The sequence below is a fragment of the Triticum aestivum genome, chromosome 4D, assembly GCF_018294505.1.
Source record: "Triticum aestivum cultivar Chinese Spring chromosome 4D, IWGSC CS RefSeq v2.1, whole genome shotgun sequence".
Lineage (NCBI taxonomy): Eukaryota > Viridiplantae > Streptophyta > Magnoliopsida > Poales > Poaceae > Triticum > Triticum aestivum.
The window spans coordinates 251,667,877-251,690,022 of NC_057805.1; positions in this window are offsets into that span (position 1 = coordinate 251,667,877).

Sequence of the window (22,146 nt, forward strand, 5' to 3'; positions counted from 1 at the left end):
AGTCAACACCTTGAACTTGTCAAAAACCTTTTGCGACAATTCGACTTTGTAGATAATAACACTACCACCAGTGTCCGTCTTCCTCTTGAAGATCCATTTATTCTCAATGGCTTGCCAATCATCTGGCAAGTCCACCAAAGTCCACACTTTGTTCTTATATATGGATCATATCCCAGATTTCATGGCCTCAAGCCATCTGTCGGAGTCTGGGCTCATCATAGCTTCTTCATAGTTCGTAGGTTCTTCATGGTCTAGTAACATGACTTCCAGGATGGGATTACCGTACCACTCTGGTGCAGAACATGCTCTATTTGACCTACGAGGTTTGGTAGTAACTTGATCTGAAGTTTCATGATCATTATCATCAGCTTCCTCTCTAGTTGGTGTAGGCATCACGGGAACGGATTTCTCTTATGAGCTACTTCCCAATTCGAGAGAAGGTACCATTACCTCATCAAGTTCTACTTTCCTCCCACTCACTTCTTTTGAGAGAAACTCCTTCTCTAGAAAGGATCCATTCTCAGCAACAAAGATCTTGCCTTCGGATCTGTGATAGAAGGTGTACCCAACAGTTTCTTTTGGGTATCCTATGAAGACGCACTTCTCCAATTTGGGTTCGAGCTTATCAGGCTGAAGCTTTTTCACATAAGCATCGCATCCCCAAACTTTAAGAAACGACAGCTTAGGTTTCTTGCCAAACCACAGTTCATACGGTGTCGTCTCAACGGATTTAGACGGTGCCCTATTTAACGTGAATGCAGCTGTGTCTAATGCATAACCCCAAAATGATAGTGGTAAATCGGTAAGAGACATCATAGATCGCACTATATCTAATAAAGTACAGTTACGACGTTCGGATACACCATTACGCTGTGGTGTTCCAGGTGGCGTGAGTTGTGAAACTATTCCACATTGTTTTAAATGAAGGCCAAACTCGTAACTCAAATATTCGCCTCCGCGATCAGATCGTAGAAACTTTATTTTCTCGTTATGATGATTCTCTACTTCACTCTGAAATTCCTTGAACTTTTCAAATGTTTCAGACTTGTGTTTCATTAAGTAGATATACCCATATCTGCTCAAATCATCTGTGAAGGTCAGCAAATAATGATGCCCTCCGGGTGCCTCAACACTCATTGGACCGCATATATCGGTATGTATTATTTCCAATAAGTCAATGGCTCACTCCATATTGTTCCGGGGAATGGAGTTTTAGTCATCTCGCCCATGAGGCATGGTTCGCAAGCATCAAATGATTCATAATCAAGTGATTCCAAAAGTCCATCGGCATGGAGTTTCTTCATGCGCTTTACACCAATATGACCTAAACGGCAGTGCCACAAGTATGTTGCACTATCATTATCAACTTTGCATCTTTTGGCATCAATATTATGAAATATGTGTATTACTACGATCGAGATTCAATAAACCATTCACCTTGGGTGTATGACCACAGAAGGTTTTATTCATGTAAACGGAACAACAATTATTCTCTGACTTAAATGAATAGTCCTATTGCAATAAACATGATCTAATCATATTCATGCTTAACGCAAACACCAAATAACATTTATTTTAGGTTCAATACTAATCTCGAAGGTAGAGAGAGTGTGCAATGGTGATCGTATCAATCTTGGAATCACTTCCAACACACATCGTCACCTCGCCCTTAACTAGTATCTGTTCATTTTGCAACTCCTGTTTTGAGTTACTAATCTTAGCAACTGAACCGGTATCAATTACCCTAGGGTTACTATGAACACTAGTAAAGTACATATCAATAACATGTATATCAAATATACTTTTGTTCACTGTCCCATCCTTCTTATCCGCCAAGTACTTGGGGTAGTACCGCTTCTAGTGACCATTCCCTTTGAAGTAGAAGCACTTAGTTTCAGGCTTAGGTTCAGCTTTGGGCCTCTTCACGGGAGTGGCAACTTTCTTTCCATTCTTCTTGAAGTTCCCCTTCTTTCCCTTGCCCTTTTTCTTGAAACTAGTGTTCTTGTTCAACCATCAATGCTATTTCTTGATTTCTACCTTCGCCGATTTTAGAATCGCGAAGAGCATGGGAATCGTTTTCGTTATCCCATGCATATTATAGTTCATCACGAAGTTCTAGTAACTTGGTGATAGTGACTAGAGAACTTTGTCAATCACTATCTTATCTGGAAGATTAACTCCCACATGATTCAAGCAATTGTAGTACCCAAACATTCTGAGCACATGCTCACTAGCTGAGCTATTCGCCTCCATCTTGTAGGCAGAGTACTTGTCAGAGGTATCATACCTCTTACCATGGGCATGAGTCTGAAATATCATTTTCAGCTCTTGGAACATCTCATATGCTCCATGGCTTTCAAAACATTTTTTGAAGTCCCGGTTCTAAGCCGTAAAGCATGGTGCACTAAACTATCAAGTAGTCATCATACCGAGCTTGTCAAACGTTCATAATGTGTGCATCTGCTCCTGCAATAGGTTTTTCACCTAGCGGTGCATCAAGGACATAATTCTTCTGTGCAGCAATGAGGATAATCCTCAGATTACTGACCCAGTCCGCATCATTTCTACTATGATCTTTCAACTTAGTTTTCTCTAGGAACATATCAAAAATAAAACAGGGGAGCTATACGCGAGCTATTGATCTACAACATAGATATGCAAATACTATCAGGACTAAGTTCATGATAAATTAAGTTCAATTAATCATATTACTTAAGAACTCCCACTTAGATAGACATCCCTCGAGTCATCTAAATGATCACGTGATCCAAATCAACTAAACCATGTCCGATCACCACGTGAGATGGAGTAGTCTACAATGGTGAACATCTCTATGTTGATCATATCTACTATATGATTCACGTTCGACCTTTCGGTCTCCAGTGTTCTGAGGCCATGTCTGTACATGCTAGGCTTGTCAAGTTTAACCCGAGTATTCCGCATGTGCAAAACTGTCTTGCACCCATTGTATGTGAACGTAGAGCCTATCACACCGGATCATCACGTGGTGTCTCAGCACGACGAACTGTCGCAACAGAGCATACTCAGGCAGAACATTTATACCTTGAAATTTTAGTAAGGGATCATCTTATAATGCTACCGCCGTACTAAGCAAAATAAGACGCATAAAAGATAAACATCACATGCAATCAAAATATGTGACATGATATGGTCGTCATCATCTTGTGCCTTTGATCTCCATCTCCAAAGCACCGTCATGATCTCCATTGTCACCAGCTTGACACCTTGATCTCCATCGTAGCGTCGTGGTCATCTTGCCAATTGTTTCTTCTACAACTATCGCTAACACATAGTGATGAAGTAAAGCAATTACATGGCGTTTGCATTTTATACAATAAAGCGACAACCATAAGGCTCCTGACAGTTGCCGATAACTTTTACAAAACATGATCATCTCATACAATAACGTATATCACATCATGTCTTGACCATATCACATCACAACATGCCCTGCAAAAGCAAGTTAGACGTCCTCTGCTTTGTTGTTGCAAGTTTTACGTGGCTGCTACGGGCTTCTAGTAAGAACCGTTCTTACCTACGCATCAAAACCACAACGGTGATTTATCAAGTTTGTTGTTTTAACCTTCAACAAGGACCGATCGCAGTCAAATTCGATTCAACTAAAGTTGGAGAAACAGACACCCACCAGCCACCTTTATGCAAAACTAGTTGCATGTATGTCCGTGGAACCGGTCTCATAAACATGGTCATGTAAGGTTGGTCCGGGCCACTTCATACAACAATACCGCCGAATCAAAATAAGACATCGATGGTAAGCAGTATGACGATCACCGCCCACAACTCTTTGTGTTCTACTTGTGCATATCATCTACGCATAGACCTGGCTCTGATGCCACTATTGGGAAACGTAGCATGCAATTTCATAAAAATTCCTACGCTCATGCAAGATCTATCTAGGAGATGCATAGCAACGACAGGGGGAGAATATGTCTACGTACCCTCGTAGACAGAAAGTGGAAGCGTTTGACAACGCGGTTGATGTAGTCGAACTTCTTCTTGTTCCGACAGATCAAGCACAAACCATACAGCACCTTCGAGTTCTGCACACGTTCAGCTCGATGACGTCCCTCGAACTCTTGATCCAGCAAAGTGTCGAGGGAGATTTCCATCGGCACGACGGCATGGTGACGGTGATGGTGAAGTGATCCGCGTAAGGCTTCGCCTAAGCACTACGTGAAAATGACCGGAGGCGTAAACTGTGGAGGGGGGCGCCGCACACGGCTAGGAATGCAATGTTGTGTGTTCTAGCGTGCCCCCCTCATATATATAGAGGGGAGGAGAGGCAGCCAGGGGGCGCCCCAAGTAGGAGGAATCCTACTTGGGCACCTCCCAATTCGGCCTCCCCCCTTCCATATTCATCCGGGGGAGGAAGGAGGAGGGAGGAGAGAAGGAAGGGGGAGGTCGAATCCCTCCCCTTCCTTTCTCTCTTCCCCTCTTTCCTTCCCCCTTATTTTGGCCTACATGGGGCGCACCAGCCCCCTAGGGGCTGGTCTGTCCCCTTCTTGGCCCATTAGGCGCATGTAGTTGCCGGGGGATGCCCGGAACCCCTTCCGGTGACCCGATATGTACGCGGTACCCCCAGAACACTTTCGGTGTCCGAATATCATCGTCCTATATATGAATCTTTACATCTCAACCATTTCGAGACTCCTCATAATGTCCGTGATCTCATCCTGGACTCCGAACAACATTCAGTCACCAAATCACAGAACTCATATAATACAAAATCGTCATCGAACATTGAGCGTGCGGACCCTACGGGTTCGAGAACTATGTAGACATGACCGAGACACCTCTCCGGTCAATAACCAACAGCGAACCTGGATGCTCATATTGGTTCCTACATATTCTACGGAGATCTTTATCGGTTGTACCATAATGACAACATACGTAATTCCCTTTGTCATCGGTATGTTACTCGCCCGAGATGCGATCGTCGGTATCTTCATACCTAGTTCAATCTCGTTACCGGCAAGTCTCTTTACTCGTTCCGTAATACATCATCCCGCAACTAACTCATTAGTCACATTGCTTGCGAGACTTATTATGGTGTGCATTACCGAGAGGGCCCAGAGATACCTCTCCGATACTCGGAGTGACAAATCATAATCTCGATCTATGCCAACCCAACAAGCACCTTCGGAGATACCTGTAGAGCATCTTTATAATCACCCAGTTATGTTGTGACGTTTGATAGCGCTCAAGGTATTCCTCCGGTATCCGGGATTAGCATAATCTCATAGTCGAAGGAATATGTATTTGTCATGAAGAAAGCAATAGCAATAAAACTGAATGATCAATATGCTAAACTAACGGATGTGTCTTGTCCATCACATCATTCTCCTAATGATGTGATCCCGTTCATCAAATGACAACACATGTCTATGGTTAGGAAACTTAACCATCTTTGATAAACGAGCTAGTCTAGCAGAGGCTTACTAGGGACACGGTGTTTTGTCTATGTATCCACACATGTATCAAGTTTCTGGTTAATACAATTCTAGCATCAATAATAAACATTTATCATGATATAAGGAAATATAAAATAACAACTTTATTATTGCCTCTAAGGCATATTTCCTTCAGACAGCCGCGTCATCCTCCTCCTCTCTCCCTCTCTCTCTCCCACCCCCTGCGACACGCGCCAGACGCCGCCCGGCTCGGCCAATGCACACGCCCATGCCAGGGACCCCCTCGAGCTCGCCCCGCTCTCTCTCCCTTCTCTGACCCCTACACCACCCCCACAAATGCCGCAGAAAGCCCCTCGCCCTCTCTCTTGGTTGTCCGAGCCATCGCCGTGGCTACCCATAGGTCGCGTCCACGATGAGCCGTGGCCTCACCTTATAAGGTCGCCCCATGCCTCCTTCTAGAGCCCCTTCCCTCCCTCCCAGAGACCCCCCTGACCAAGCCGCACCTCCAACCATGCCCTCCGTCCATCTCCATGGCCGACATGCCGCCGCCAGCCTCTGCCAGAATTCGAGCCACCCAGCCCTTCTCTCCACCTCTTGATTTCGGAGCATCACCACCGCCATCATGGAGCTCTCCCCACTCCTTTCTTTCCTCCCTGTGGTCGTAGTGCCAAGCCCCGTAATCACCTTCGGCCTCGCCCATCGCAGTTAGTGCGCTCGCGCCCGACCTTCTCCACACCAGTCGTAATCTCCTAAGCACCCCACTGGGTGAAGCGCTGCCGGAGACGCCCTGTAGTGTCGATAGTCGTCGTTGAGCGCTCCCTCTGTCTCCCATCATGCTCGCATGGGAGGTTGAGGACGAACCTACCAGCAGGCCCCGCCTGTCGGCTGACCAGCGAGGTTGAGCCACTGATGGGAGGGGGGTGGGCGTTCGGTATAGACTGAAAATTCGATTTCTACCTTTTGTTATTTTTTCAATTTCAGTTTTCAAAAACAAAACCGAATTCAACAACCCAAAATGGCTAACCAAAACATTGGTTAACCGATTAATTTGGTACAGTTTACGGTTTTTACCGAAATCCATTGCTTTATTGCTGTTAGCAAATCATGCACAACAGCAGCTTCTTAGATCAACTCCAATGGGGCGACCCATTTCGTCCGCCCGCGTCCGCTTGGGTCGGCGCGGGCAAAAGTGGTGGCCCAACGCGCCGACCCAAACCCAAATCACGTTCGCTTCACGTCCGCACCGATGCATTTGCGGCCCAAATTTGCGCCCCAAATGTGTTGGCACGGACACCGAACGGACGCCACGCACGCCTTCTCGCTGTCCGCCGCGCCCCCACCTGGCGGCCGTCCAACTACCCGCTGCCCACACGGTCAGCTTAATTTATGACCACGTGCCCACGCGTCAGCGACGGCGGTCGCCCTTTTTTAAGCCGACCGTGCGGCGGGGCCGTCCTCATCCAAACTCGTCGTCCACATCTAGGCAAGCTCGCTCCCCCGTCGCCGGCAAACCCTAGCCAACCCTAGCCAAATGGGGCTCTTCTCTGGCACCGGCAGCAACAAGGCCAAGGGCCCCGCCGTCCCTTTCCCCTCCGAGTTCCTACCGCCTCCGCCGGCGCCAGCTCGCTGGCAGAGGGTGCGCGTGAACGAGCGAGTGCACACTGGCAGCACCGCGTGCCTCTATCGTACCCCGACGTCACCCTGTCGCACGACTGGCATCTGGATCCAGATAGGATCCCAGTGCCGGCGGCGCCGCGGACGGCTAGGGTGCACGCGGAGTAGGTGCGGCGCCGGCGGGCGCTGCTGACGCCGGAGCAGCGCCAAGACGCCACCTACGTATCCGACTCGCCGAACTGGAAGAGGTGGTTCGCCTTCGAGCACGAGCAGGCGAGGCGACACAGCGTGCGCGAGGTCGACCGCAGCATGCCGCCGCCCCCGCTCGTCGTCCGTGACGAGGATGCTACCTCTTGAGCACTGCGTTGGTTTTCCATTGAAGAGGAAACGGTGATGCAGTAAAGTAGCGTAAGTATTTCCCTCAGTTTTTGAGAACCAAGGTATCAATCCAGTAGGAGATCACGCACGAGTCCCTCACACCTACACAAACAAATAAGAACCTCGCAACCAACACGATAAAGGGGTTGTCAATCCCTCAACGGTCACTTACTAGAGTGAGATCTGATAGAGATGATAAGATAATATTTTTGGTATTTTTATGATAAAGACTAAAAGTAAAGAAAGCAAAATAAACGGCGCCAGAAATAGTTGTTGATGGGAGATTAATATGATGGAAAATAGACCCGGGGGCCATAGGTTTCACTAGTGGCTTCTCTCAAGATAGCATAAGTATTACGGTGGGTAAACGAATTAGTGTCGAGCAATTGATAGAACTGAGCATAGTTATGAGAATATCTAGGTATGATCATGTATATAGGCATCACATCCACGACAAGTAAACCGAAACGATTCTGCATCTACTACTATTACTCCACACATCGACCGCTATCCAGCATGCATCTAGAGTATTAAGTTCATAAGAACGGAGTAATGCTTTAAGTAAGATGACATGATGTAGAGGGATAAACTCATGCAATATGATATAAACCCCATCTTTTTATCCTCGTTGGCAACAATACAATACGTGCCTTGCTGCCCCTGCTGTCACTGGGAAAGGACACCGCAAGATTGGACCCAAAGCTAAGCACTTCTCCCATTGCAAGAAAGATCAATCTAGTAGGCCAAACCAAACTGATAATTCGAAGAGACTTGCAAAGATAACCAATCATACATAAAACAATTCAGAGGAGATTCAAATATTATTCATAGATAAACTTGATCATAAACCCACAATTCATCAGATCTCGACAAACACACCGCAAAAGAAGATTACATCGAATAGATCTCCAAGAAGATCAAGGAGAACTTTGTATTGAGATCCAAAGAGAGAGAAGAAGCCATCTAGCTAATAACTATGGACCTGAAGGTCTGAGGTAAACTACTCACACATCATCGGAGAGGCTATGGTGTTAGAAGCCCTCCATGATCAATGCCCCCTCCGGCGGAGCGCCGGAAAAGGCCCCAAGATGGGATCCCACGGGTACAGAAGGTTGCGGCGGTGGAAATAGGTTTTTGGCTCTGTCTCTGATAGTTTGGGGGTACGTACATATATATAGGAGGAAGAAGTACGTCGGTGGAGCAACATGGGCCCCACGAGGGTGGAGGGCGCGCCTGGGGGGTAGGAGCACCCCCCTGCCTCGTGCTCTCCTCGTTGATTGCTTTGCGTAGACTCCAAGTCCTCTGGATCACGTTTGTTCCGAAAATCACGTTCCTGAAGGTTTCATTCCGTTTGGACTCCGTTTGATATCCTTTTCCTTCGAAACACTGAAATAGGCAAAAAAACAGCAATTTGGGCTGGGCCTCCGGTTAATAGCTTAGTCCCAAAAATAATATAAAAGTGTATAATAAAGCCCATTAAACATCCAAAATAGAATATAATATAACATGGAACAATCAAAAATTATAGATACGTTGGAGACGTATCAAGCATCCCCAAGCTTAATTCCTGCTCGTCCTCGAGTAGGTAAATGATAAAAACAGAATTTTTGATGTGGAATGCTACTTACATAACTTTCAATGTAATTCTCTTATTTGTGGTATGAATATTCAGATCCGAAAGATTCAAGATAAAGTCTAATATTGACATAAAAATAATAATACTTCAAGCATACTAACTAAGCAATTATGTCTTCTAAAAATAACATGGCCAAAGAAAGTTATCCCTACAAAATCATATAGTCTGGCTATGCTCTATCTTCATCACACAAAGTATTTAAATCATGCACAACCCCGATGACAAGCCAAGCAATTGTTTCATACTTTTGGTGTTCTCAAACTTTTTCAATCTTCACGCAATACATGAGCGTGAGCCATGGACATAGCACTATATGTGGAATAGAATGGTGGTTGTGGAGAAGACAAAAAGAAGAAGATAGTCTCACATCAACTAGGCGTATCAACGGACTATGGAGATGCCCATCAATAGATATCAATGTGAGTGAGTAGGGATTGCCATGCAATGGATGCACTAGAGCTATAAGTATATGAAAGCTCAACAAAAGAAACTAAGTGGGTGTGCATCCAACTCGCTTGCTCACGAAGACCTATGGCATTTTGAGGAAGCCCATCATTGGAATATACAAGCCAAGTTCTATAATGAAAAATTCCCACTAGTATATGAAAGTGATATCATAGGAGACTCTCTATCATGAAGATCATGGTGCTACTTTGAAGCACAAGTGTGGAAAAAGGATAGTAGCATTGTCCCTTCTCTCTTTTTCTCTCATTTTTTCATTTTTTTTATTTGGGCCTTTTCTCTTCTTTTTTTATGGCCACTTTTTTCTTTTTTTTTCTTTTTGGTCCGGAGTCTCATCCCGACTTGTGGGGGAATCATAGTCTCCATCATCCTTTCCTCACTTGGGACAATGCTCTAATAATGATGATCATCACACTTTTATTACTTACAACTAAACAATTACAACTCAATACTTAGAACAAAAATATGACTCTATGTGAATGCCTCCGGCGGTGTACCAGGATATGCAATGAATCAAGAGTGACATGTATGAAAGAATTATGAACGGTGGCTTTGCCACAAATACGATGTCAACTACATGATCATGCAAAGCAATATGACAATGATGGAGCGTGTCATAGTAAACAGAACGGTGGTAAGTTGCATGGCAATATATCTCGGAATGGCTATGGAAATGCCATGATAGGTAGGTATAGTGGCTGTTTTGAGGAAGGTGGGTGTATGACCCGGCGAAAAGTGCGCGGTATTAGAGAGGCTAGTAATGGTGGAAGGATGAAAAGTGCGTATAATCCATGGACTCAACATTAGTCATAAAGAACACATATACTTGTTGCAAAAAGCTACAAGTTATCAAAGCAAAGTATTACGCGCATGCTCCTAGGGGGATAGATTGGTAGGAAAAGACCATCGCTCGTCCCTGACCGCCACTAATAAGGAAGACAATCAATAAATAAATCATGCTCCGACTTCATCACATAACGGTTCACCATACGTGCATGCTACGGGAATCACAAACATTAACACAAGTATTCCTCAAATCCACAACTACTCAACTAGCATGACTCTAATATCACCATCTTCATGTCTCAAAACAATTATCAAGCATCAAACTTCTCATAGTATTCAACACACTCGTAAGAATTTTTTTACTAATCTTGGATGCCTATCATAATTAAAGCAAATTACCATGCTGTTTTGTAGGACTCTCAAAATAATATAAGTGAAGCATAAGAGAACAATAGTTTCTATAAAACAAATCCACCGCCGTGCTCTAAAAGATATAAGTGAAGCACTAGAGCAAAAACTATATAGCTCAAAAGATATAAGTGAAGCACATAGAGTATTCTAATAAATTCCGAATCATGTGTGTCTATCTCAAAAGGTGTGTACAGCAAGGATGATTGTGGTAAACTAAAAAGCAAAGACTCAAATCATACAAGACGCCCCAAGCAAAACACATATCATGTGGTGAATAAAAATATAGCTCCAAGTGAAGTTACCGATGGACGAAGACGAAAGAGGGGATGCCTTCCGGGGCATCCCCAAGCTTTGGCTTTTTGGTGTCCTTAGATTATCTTGGGGTGCCATGGGAATCCCCAAGCTTAGGCTCTTGCCACTCCTTGTTCCATATCCATCAAATCTTTTACCCAAAACTTGAAAACTTCACAACACAAAACTTAACAGAAAATCTCGTGAGCTCCGTCAACGAAAGCAAACAAAACACCACTTCAAGGTACTATAATGAACTCATTCTTTATTTATATTGGTGTTAGACCTACTGTATTCCAACTTATCTATGGTTTATAAACTATTTTATTAGCCATAGATTCATCAAAATAAGCAAACAACACGCGAAAAACATAATCTGTCAAAAAAAGAACAGTCTGTAGTAATCTGTAACTAACGCAAACTTATGGAACTCAGAAAAATCTACCAAAATAGGACAACCTAGAAAATTTGTTTGTTGATCTAATGCAATTGGAATCAGTATTTTATCACGTTCTGGTGATTTTTAACAATTGTTTTCGTGAACAGAAAGTTTCTGGAATTTTCAGCAAGATCAAATAACTATCATCCAAGAAGATCCTATAGGTTTAACTTGGCACAAAAACTAATTAAAATATAAAAACAAATCTAACCAGAGGCTAGATCAAATATTTATTCCTAAACAGAAGCAAAAAGCAAAAAAAACTAAAATAAAATTGGGTTGCCTCCCAACAAGCGCTATCGTTTAACGCCCCTACCTAGGCATAAAAGCAAGGATAGATCTAGGTATTGCCATCTTTGGTAGGAAATCCATAAGTAGCTCTCATAATAGATTCATATGGTAATTTTATTTTATTTCTAGGGAAGTGTTTCATGCCTTTCCTTAACGGAAATTGGAATCTAATATTCCCTTCCTTCATATCAATGATTGCACCAATCGTTCTAAGGAAAGGTCTACCAAGAATAATTGGACATGAAGGATTGCAATCTATATCAAGAACAATGAAATCTATGGGCACATAGTTCCTATTTGCAACAATGAGAACATCATTAATTCTTCCCATAGATTTCTTAATAGTGGAATCCGCAAGGTGCAAGTTTAAAGAGCAATCATCAAATTCACGGAAACCTAACAAATCACACAAAGTTTTTGGAATCGTGGAAACACTAGCACCCAAATCACACAAAGCATAGCATTCATGATCTTTAATTTCAATTTTAATAGTAGGTTCCCACTCATCATAAAGTTTTCTAGGGATAGAAACTTCCAACTCAAGTTTTTCTTCATAAGATTGTATCAAAGCATCAACGATATGTTTAGTAAAAGCTTTTTTTGGCTATAAGCATGAGGAGAATTTAGCATGGATTGCAACAAGGAAATACAATCTATCAAAGAGAAATTATCATAATTAAATTCCTTGAAATCCAAAATAGTGGGTTCATTAATATCTAAAGTTTTGATCTCTTCAATCCCACTTTTACCAATTCTTGCATCAAGATCTAAAAACTCCGAATTTTTGGGACGCCTTCTAGGTAAAGGTGACTCATCTCCAGTCCCATCATTATCAAGATTCATATTGCAAAACAAAGATTTAATAGAAGACACATCAATAACTTTTAGATCTTCATCTTTATTTTCATAAAAACTAGAAGAACACGCTTTCACAAAGCAATCTTTCTTAGCACGCATCCTAGCGGTTCTTTCTTTGCACTCATCAATGGAAATTCTCATGGCTTTGAGAGACTCATTGATATCATGCTTAGGTGGAATAGATCTAAGTTTCAAAGAATCAACATCAAGAGAAATTCTATCAACGTTCCTAGCCAATTCATCAACCTTAAGCAATTTTTCTTCAAGTAAAGCATTGAAATTCTTTTGCGAATTCATAAACTCCTTAATACTAGTCTCAAATTTAGAGGGCATCTTATTAAAATTTCCATAAGAATTGTTGTAGGAATTACCATAATTATTAGAGGAATTACTAGGGAACGGCCTAGGATTAAAGTTTCCTCTATACGCGTTGTTACCAAAATTATTCCTACCAACAAAATTCACATCCATAGATTCATTATTATTCTCAATCAAAGTAGAAAAGGCATATCATTAGGATTAGAAGAAACACTTTTAGTAGCAAATAATTTCATAAGTTCATCCATCTTTCCACTCAAAACATTAATTTCTTCTATCGCATGCACTTTTTTATTAGTTGATCATTCGGTGTGCCATTGAGAATAATTAACCATAATATTATCTAGGAGTTTAGTAGCTTATCCTAAAGTGATTTCCATAAAAGTGCCTCCCGCGGCCGAATCTAAGAGATTTCTAGAAGCAAAATTCAATCCGGCATAAAATTTTTGTATAATCATCCAAAGATTCAAACCATGTGTAGGGCAATTACGTATCATTAATTTCATCTTCTCCCAAGCTTGTGCAACATGTTCATGATCAAGTTGCTTAAAATTCATGATATCATTTCTAAGAGAGATGATTTTAGCGGGAGGAAAATACTTAGAGATAAAAGCATCTTTGCACTTATTCCATGAATCAATACTATTTTTAGGCAAAGACGAAAACCAAGCTTTAGCGCGATCTCTAAGCGAAAAAGGAAATAGCTTCAATTTAACAATATCATTGTCCACATCTTTATTCTTTTGCATATCACACAAATCAACGAAGCTATTCAGATGGGTAGCGGCATCTTCACTAGGAAGGTCGGTGAATTGATCTTTCATGACAAGATTCAACAAAGCAGCATTAATTTTGCAAGATTCAGCATCGGTAAGGGGAGCAATCGGAGAGCTAAGAAAATCATTGTTGTTGGTATTGGTAAAGTCACACAATTTAGTATTATCTTGAGCCATAGTGACAAGCAAGCAATCCAACACACGAGCAAACAAGAAGCAAGCGAGAAAGAGGCGAACGGAAAAGAGAGGGGGAATAAAACGGCAAGGGTGAAGTGGGGGAGAGGAAAACGAGAGGCAAACGGCAAATAATATAATGCGAGGGATAAGAGTTTGTGACGGGTACTTGGTATGTCTTGACTTGACTTGACTTGGCGCGAATCTCCCCAGCAACGGCGCCAGAAATCCTTCTTGCTACCTCTTGAGCACTGCGTTGGTTTTCCCTTGAAGAGGAAAGGGTGATGCAGTAAAGTAGCGTAAGTATTTCCCTCAGTTTTTGAGAACCAAGGTATCAATCCAGTAGGAGATCACGCACAAGTCCCTCACACCTACACAAACAAATAAGAACCTCGCAACCAATGCGATAAAGGGGTTGTCAATCCCTCAACGGTCACTTACGAGAGTGAGATCTGATAGAGATGATAAGATAATATTTTTGGTATTTTTATGATAAAGACTAAAAGTAAAGAAAGCAAAATAAACGGCGCCAGAAATAGCTTGTTGACGGGAGATTAATATGATGGAAAATAGACCCGGGGGCCATAGGTTTCACTAGTGGCTTCTCTCAAGATAGCATAAGTATTACGGTGGGTAAACGAATTACTGTCGAGCAATTGATAGAATTGAGTTATGAGAATATCTAGGTATGATCATGTATATAGGCATCACGTCCGCGACAAGTAGACCGAAACGATTCTGCATCTACTACTATTACTCCACACATCGACCGCTATCCAACATGCATCTAGAGTATTAAGTTCATAAGAACAGAGTAATGCTTTAAGTAAGATGACATGATGTAGAGGGATAAACTCATGCAATATGATATAAACCCCATCTTTTTATCCTCGATGGCAACAATACAATATGTGCCTTGTTGCCCCTGCTGTCACTGGGAAAGGACACCGCAAGATTGAACCCAAAGCTAAGCACTTCTCCCATTGCAAGAAAGATCAATCTAGTAGGCCAAACTAAACTGATAATTCGAAGAGACTTGCAAAGATAACCAATCATACATAAAACAATTCAGAGGAGATTCAAATATTATTCATAGATAAACTTGATCATAAACCCACAATTCATCGGATCTCGACAAACACACCGCAAAAGAAGATTACATCGAATAGATCTCCAATAAGATCAAGGAGAACTTTGTATTGAGATCCAAAGAGACAGAAGAAGCCATCTAGCTAATAACTATGGACCTGAAGGTTTGAGGTAAACTACTCACACATCATCGGAGAGGCTATGGTGTTAGAAGCCCTCCGTGATCAATGCCCCCTCCGGCGGAGCGCCGGAAAAGGCCCCAAGATGGGATCCCACGGGTACAGAAGGTTGCGGCGGTGGAAATAGGTTTTTGGCCCCGTCTCTGATAGTTTGGGGGTACGTACATATATATAGGAGGAAGAAGTACGTCGGTGGAGCAACATGGACCCCACGAGGATGGAGGGCGCGCCTGGGGGGTAGGCGCGCCCCCTGCCTCGTGCTCTCATCGTTGATTGTTTTGCGTAGACTCCAAGTCCTCTGGATCACGTTTGTTCCGAAAATCACGTTCCCGAAGGTTTCATCCCGTTTGGACTCCGTTTGATATCTTTTTCCTTCGAAACACTGAAATAGGCAAAAAACAGCAATTTGGGCTAGGCCTCCGGTTAATAGGTTAGTCCCAAAAATAATATAAAAGTGTATAATAAAGCCCATTAAACATCTAAAACAGAATATAATATAGCATGGAACAATCAAAAATTAAAGATACGTTGGAGACGTATCAGAGGACCAGGCGGCCCTTGCGGCGGTCTACCGCGAGAGCGAGGAGGACGAGCGGCGCAGGGTGGAGGCGGTGGAGGAAGAGGAGGCTCGGTACGAGGCGGCCATGGCGCGGGCCCTTGCCCTCTCCACGGCCGGGGATTGCGTGGTGCCGGCGGTGGCCCCGCCGTCCCCTCCACGACGCAGCGTCAAGGCCGAGCCGGAGCCCATCGAGCGCTACTACTGGACGGGAGTGCTGCGCGAGTGGGTGTCCGCGCCACCGGTTTGGATGGGGGCGTCCCCGGCGCAGGCATACCTCGAGATGTGGCCACACAGCCCCCCGCGCCGGCCCTGCCCCCCGCGCGACCCCGAGGACGACGCCTAGGGCAGCGCGCCACCTCGTAGTTTAGTTTTTTTAGTTTTATTTAATGCTAATGTGGACGCGTGGACTCTCACCTGCCTTCCTGGACGGCTTAATGTTTAATCAAGTTGTTTTTATTTTAAATATGCATGCACAGTTTTTTTGTTGGCGCCGTCTAAATGGGTCAGGCGAGCGTTGGGCGCATACGCCGACCCAAACATGGAAGCGGATGTCCGTGTCCGCCTGGTCGTCCCAAACGGACGGAAGTTGCTCTTATGTAGCCGTAGGTGTCTGCCTCTTTTTTTTCACAGCCAAGGGAGGTGGGACTAATATTGCTTCCTCGATCGACCCGGCTGGTCACACACCCCGTATGGGAGTGACGTCCCTGATTGTGGAGGCTAGTGGGCCATCTCTCTAGCTCGGTCCAGTATCTAGTGGGCTATCTATCTATTGCGTCCTGGGAGGCTGTTGGTTGGCTGGTTGCACTTTTCTCAACAAAAAAAAGGTTGGCTGGTTGCACGTGAGCTAGTGGGTTGCCTAAAAAAAGGTGAGCTGGTGGGTGGCAGCGACGCTGGGTACGGATGTACGTTGTGAGAGATTGCGAGAGTTTCTCACTAGCACGTTCGGTTATTTCGGCTAACCGAGTTAAAAACCACACCGAACAAATTTAGTTCGGTTAATGAAACTAAAAACCGAATTTGTATGCACTAATAGAAAAAACTGAAATTTCAGTTTTTTGGTTTCGGTTTCAGTTTCGGTATGGTGTTCGGTTCCTCAGTTTTTATGCCCACCCCTAGGAGGGCCCCGCCCCGTTTAAGTCGAGACGAGTTCTGCTTGCCGCCGCCTTTGCTCGGGGAAGGCGTATTCCCCCGACTACGCCTCATGCGTCGATAGCCCGCGTGCGGGTGAGCCACTGGGCCGGCCCAGTTGTGCCTCGCCGCTAAATCCCGCCTAGTGCGCACTGCTGCCACTGGATTTTTGCTCGTTTAGTTATTTTTCTTTTTCTTTTTCTTTTTCCAGTAGATTTAAAACTTTTCCACAGAGCTCATTTCAAATCCAAAATTGTTGATTCATATTTCCGGTGACTCCATAAATCAAGATATATTTAATGAGCCATAGTGAACATTTTTACCATGCTTAGTTCTCACTAGATCTACTAAATAGGTCATTTATCCTCATAAGTCTAGTTCAAAAACCCATATGATAATCATTTGAGCTCCAAATTCAATGAAACTAATTTCTAAATGTTTCAAAAATCATGCCCTATTTAATGAGTGCTTTTGCTCATTTTACAAAAAATATCTTTGTAGACTTCTTATAGATCCATTATTCCCTTGTTTCCACAAAATTAAAATGTTCAAAAATCCTCATTGGTCCAAATCCAGTAGAACCACTTAGCTTATTATTCATATAACCAAAGGTGTCCTAGAAAAGTGGAATTCCTATTTTTAGAGCACTCTTATTTTCTGCCTTGTTGTGTTGCTTATTACGATTGTTTTATGAAAGGATCGATATAGTTGACTAGAGGGGGTGAATAGGCAACTAACAATTTTTAGCTTTTCTTTATCAATTTAAACTTTGCATCAAAGTAGGTTGTCTAGATATGCAACTAAGTGAGCAACCTATATGATGCAATGACAACAAGCACACAAGCAAGCAAGGGATTTAACATAAGTAAGCTTGCGAAAGTAAAGGGACGAGATAACCAAGAGTGGAGTCGGTGAAGACGAGGATGTGTTACCGAAGTTCCTACCTTTTGTGGGGAAGTACGTCTCCGTTGGAGTGGTGTGGAGGCACAATGCTCCCCAAGAAGCCACTAGGGCCACCGTATTCTCCTCACGCCCTCACACACTGCGAGATGTCGTGATTCCACTATTGGTGCCCTTGAAGGCAGCGACCGGACCTTTACAAACAAAGTTGGGGCAATCTCCACAACTTAATTGGAGGCTCCCAACGACACCACAAAGCTTCACCACAATGGACTATGGCTCCGCGGTGACCTCAACCGTCTAGGGTGCTCAAACACCCAAGAGTAACAAGATCCGCTAGGGATAAGTGGGGGAATCAAATTTCTCTTGGTGGAAGTGTAGATCGGGGCCTTCTCAACCAATCCCGAGAAAATCAACAAGTTTGATTGGCTAGGGAGAGAGATCGGGCGAAAATGGAGCTTGGAGCAACAATGGAGCTTTTTGGGGGAAGAGGTAGGTCAACTTTGGGGAAGAAGACCTCATTATATAGTGGGGGGAACAATCCAACCGTTACCCCCCACAACAGCCCCGTAGAGGGCGGTACGACCGCTGATCATAGCGGTACTACCGCTCCCCCGGGCGGTACTACCGTGGAGTCTGGAGGGCAGGAGAGTGACACACCCGAGCGGTACTGCCGCGGTGGTAGGGCGGTACTACCGCTCATGAGCAGTACTGCCGCCCTACTGCCGCTGCAAAGTACCGCACTATCCGACACGAAAAAAGACCCCTCGAGTCGACGCGGTAGGGGCCTGGTACCGTAGTGGTACTACTGCTGAGGACCCACCGGCGCTACTACCGCTGCGGAGCGGTACTGCCGCCTGTGACCCCTAAGCGGTACTGCCGCTGGGTACCGCGGTACTACCGCTGGGACCAGACTCAGCCCAAAGAGAGAGGAAAGATATCTCCAAAGAAGTGGAAAGGCTCAGAGGGTATAAAGAGGATGTATACGTGTTGATTCCACCCTAGCCTTACCAAAGCGGACCCCCTCTTGATAGTACGGTGACTCCTACGAAACTAATCCACCAAAAGAAGCGAAAGCGCTACACCGTCTTGAATGACACTCCGAGGGGAAAGAAATCGTCTCTTGCCAAATGATGAATCTCTGAAATGCTCAAAGCACACGATTAGTCCGCAAACATGTTGTCATCAATCACCAAAACTACATCTAGAGAGATATGCCTAAACAATCTCCCCCTTTTTGGTGGATTGATGACAACCAGGGATTTGCACAAGGATATATCATGAAAGTAAAGATACTTAGAACTACAAAATATAGACAGGCTCCCCCTGAATGTGTGCACCTAGTTAGTAGTGCCTTTGGAATGTAGGACACACACATTAGGATCCACACTCCCCCTATATTTTATAGTCCAACAACCTAAGCATAGGATACATGAGAGCAGGTAATATAACAGGATAGACAAGCAACTCATAAGATACCAAAGTACTAGAAAGACATAGATTAAGATAAGGTAGCATATGTCTTACACCATATGTCTGGAACTTAGGTCTCACTGGCACACAACCAAACAAGGCAAATCGCGAGAAAACACAACGACACAACAAAGAAAAACGACGACACCATAAAGCAAATCCCTAAGCTCTCTCCCCCTTTGGCATCGAGACACCAAAAGGGCAAAGAGCGACGCTACGGCTCCAGGTGAAGGCAAACTGAGGAGCTCTCTCATCACATCCTGGCAGGGTCATCAGCACTGCCATCCTCAGTCGGAAACTGCTCGGTGTCGGAATCGGTCCACGGACAGTGCTGCTGAATCCACTCCTCTTCCTCAGTGATCTGGCCCTTAGACCCACTGACAACGGTCGCACCTAGCTGACGCATGAGCTCCTTGTGACGCCCCCTGGCCTTCTTCTCAGCCACATGAGTCATGTACTGACCACGAGACTCCATGCAGAAGAGCTTCTTCATCTTGCGCTTGATCTTCTTTGCCCAAGAAGGCTTTGTCCCAGAAGGCTCATAATCCTCATCGTCATCATCGGCCTCAGCCCCGTCCTCGGAATCCATGTCAGCAGCAGTAGATGGACCCTCGGATTTAGGGGTTGGGGTGCCCCAACTGTCCTTCTTCCGCAGACGCTTGATCTCATGAGAAACCAATTCTCCAGTTTCCAGCATCACCTGGGGATGGACACGTGCCCAGGCCTTCTCAATGAGCAGCATGATGAACGGACCATAGATCGGGCACTGGCGCTCAGAAATGGCAGTGAGAAGTTCAGACCACATAACATGAGAAATGTCCAGAGACTCGCCAGTATTTGCTTCCTTCTCATGCTGGCAGAAGAGAAGCATATCCACGAGATAGAAGTGGGCCATATCTAGATTCCCGATGCGAGGAAAGAGGGTCTCTCGAAAGACACGATGAAGGATGTCCAGGTAGGTAGACAACTCATAGGTTTCCTTCTTAGTCACAGGGTGAACCTTCACACTACAGTAGGGCCAGAGGGCTTGCTTGTGAGTGGAGTTGACGTTGCGGTGAGGGCGAAAGCCGACAGGAGTCTCAAGCCGGCGATCTTCCACATGAAGTAACTCCATGAAGGCCTTCCACTTGTCAGACAGTAACTTGCCATTTGTCATCCAGGTCAGAGTCCTTTCTTCAACAGTTCCAAGATGGACAGTAGCATAGAACTGAGCCACCAAATCTGCATCAATGTCCTTCTTGAACTGCATGATTCTGAGAATGTTGAGCTGAGTACACATCTGAAGAGCTTCACCAAAGTATTCAGGATCCTTTTCCATGGCATCCGTGTCGATGGAGCGAACATCAACATAGAGATTCTTCTTGGCCTTGATCACATCAAAGTAGATGGCAAACTGAAAGCGGTTCCAGAACGGGCGGTTGACAAAATTGGGTTCTTGGTCTTCCGCATAGGGGTTGCGGCGACGCCTTTCCCAGAACTCCTTAGCAGACAACTCAGTCACAGTCTTGCCCCTTGGCTTCGGCCTGTTGGCAAGTTTCTTCTGGTGTTGAGGTGGAGGAGCCGCACTTGAGGAAGCACCTACTGACTCAGAGGTGCGGTACTGCTTTGATGTTGCACGACCGGGGTTGACACGGCGGACTTGATCCTCAGGACGTTCACCACCTGGAACCAAACACACGAATAGAAAAGCCAACACGAAAGAAAAAGCATAAGCCTCCAAACAAAACAACATGGATCAATCAGTGGTAGAGGAATGATGGAGTCTGGCAGGCAGCGGTAGTACCGCTGGCCATAGGCGGCAGTACCGCGCAAGCGGTAGTACCGCGCAAGCGGGAGCGGTAGTACTGCTCGAGACTGGAAAGCGGCGGTTCTTACTGCCGCGGTCAGATCCGGCACTACCGGACTGCCAAATTCAAAAATAATCCTACCAAAACTTAATCCACACAGTCTAGACGCCTTCTCCAAACTACTCAAGCCGAGATTTAGCCAAAAATCTAGAGATGCAACCACTATTGCCCCTAAAACGCTAGATCTGAGAACTAGACAAAAAGAGAGAAGGAACGAGGGAAATACAGGCATCCATGGCAAGAGCACGAGGTGGGGATCGACTCCACCAAAGGGAATGGAGAGGGATGGCTCGGAGATGGCGGCCCGCCGGAGCCCTCCCGCGGCGAGGCGAGGCTGGAGAGAGGAAGAGGGACGAGGGGGAGGAGCGAATGGGTATGGGGAAGGAGAAACCTCCCCCTGCCCCGACATAACCCCCTGGTCCCGCCCCCCAGCGGTAGTACCGCTCGGGTGGGCGGTAGTACCGCTTGTCAACATAAGCGGTAGTACGCCACCAGTGGTAGTACGCCACCAGCGGTAGTACCGCCCAGCCAAGACCCAAAGCCTAGACACCAAACGACTAGCTCAAAAGAAGGGAGAAACAAAAAAGCAAGAAGAGAGAGCAAACACAAAGCAACAAAAACACCAGCGAGAGGACAAGAACCACACACCTCTTCAAGAGAGGGCGATGGTCGAGGCCACCTATGTTTGAGTCAATTGGTATGGCACCGCGAAGAATTATCCTTGGGCCCATGACCAAAACTCATCTTTGAAGCACAAGTACCATCAAAAATGGCTAATGTGAAAGAGTTGATCAATTTATGCATAATAAGGGGAGGAAGAGTTCATTAAGAGAACAACACTCCCCCTATGTCCATGCCTACACCTAAACAAGATAACAAGTCGAGTATGGTGGGGAGTGCAAGTGTTCAAGCAACATTGCTCGAATCAATGATATTTAGCTCATGCCTTAACTCGCGAAATCTTGCTTCATCCAACGGCTTCGTGAAAATATATGCAAGGTTATCATGAGTGTTGACATAGTTGAGCTCGATCTCCCCTCGCCTAATATGATCCCGGATGAAGTGATACCGAATCTCAATATGC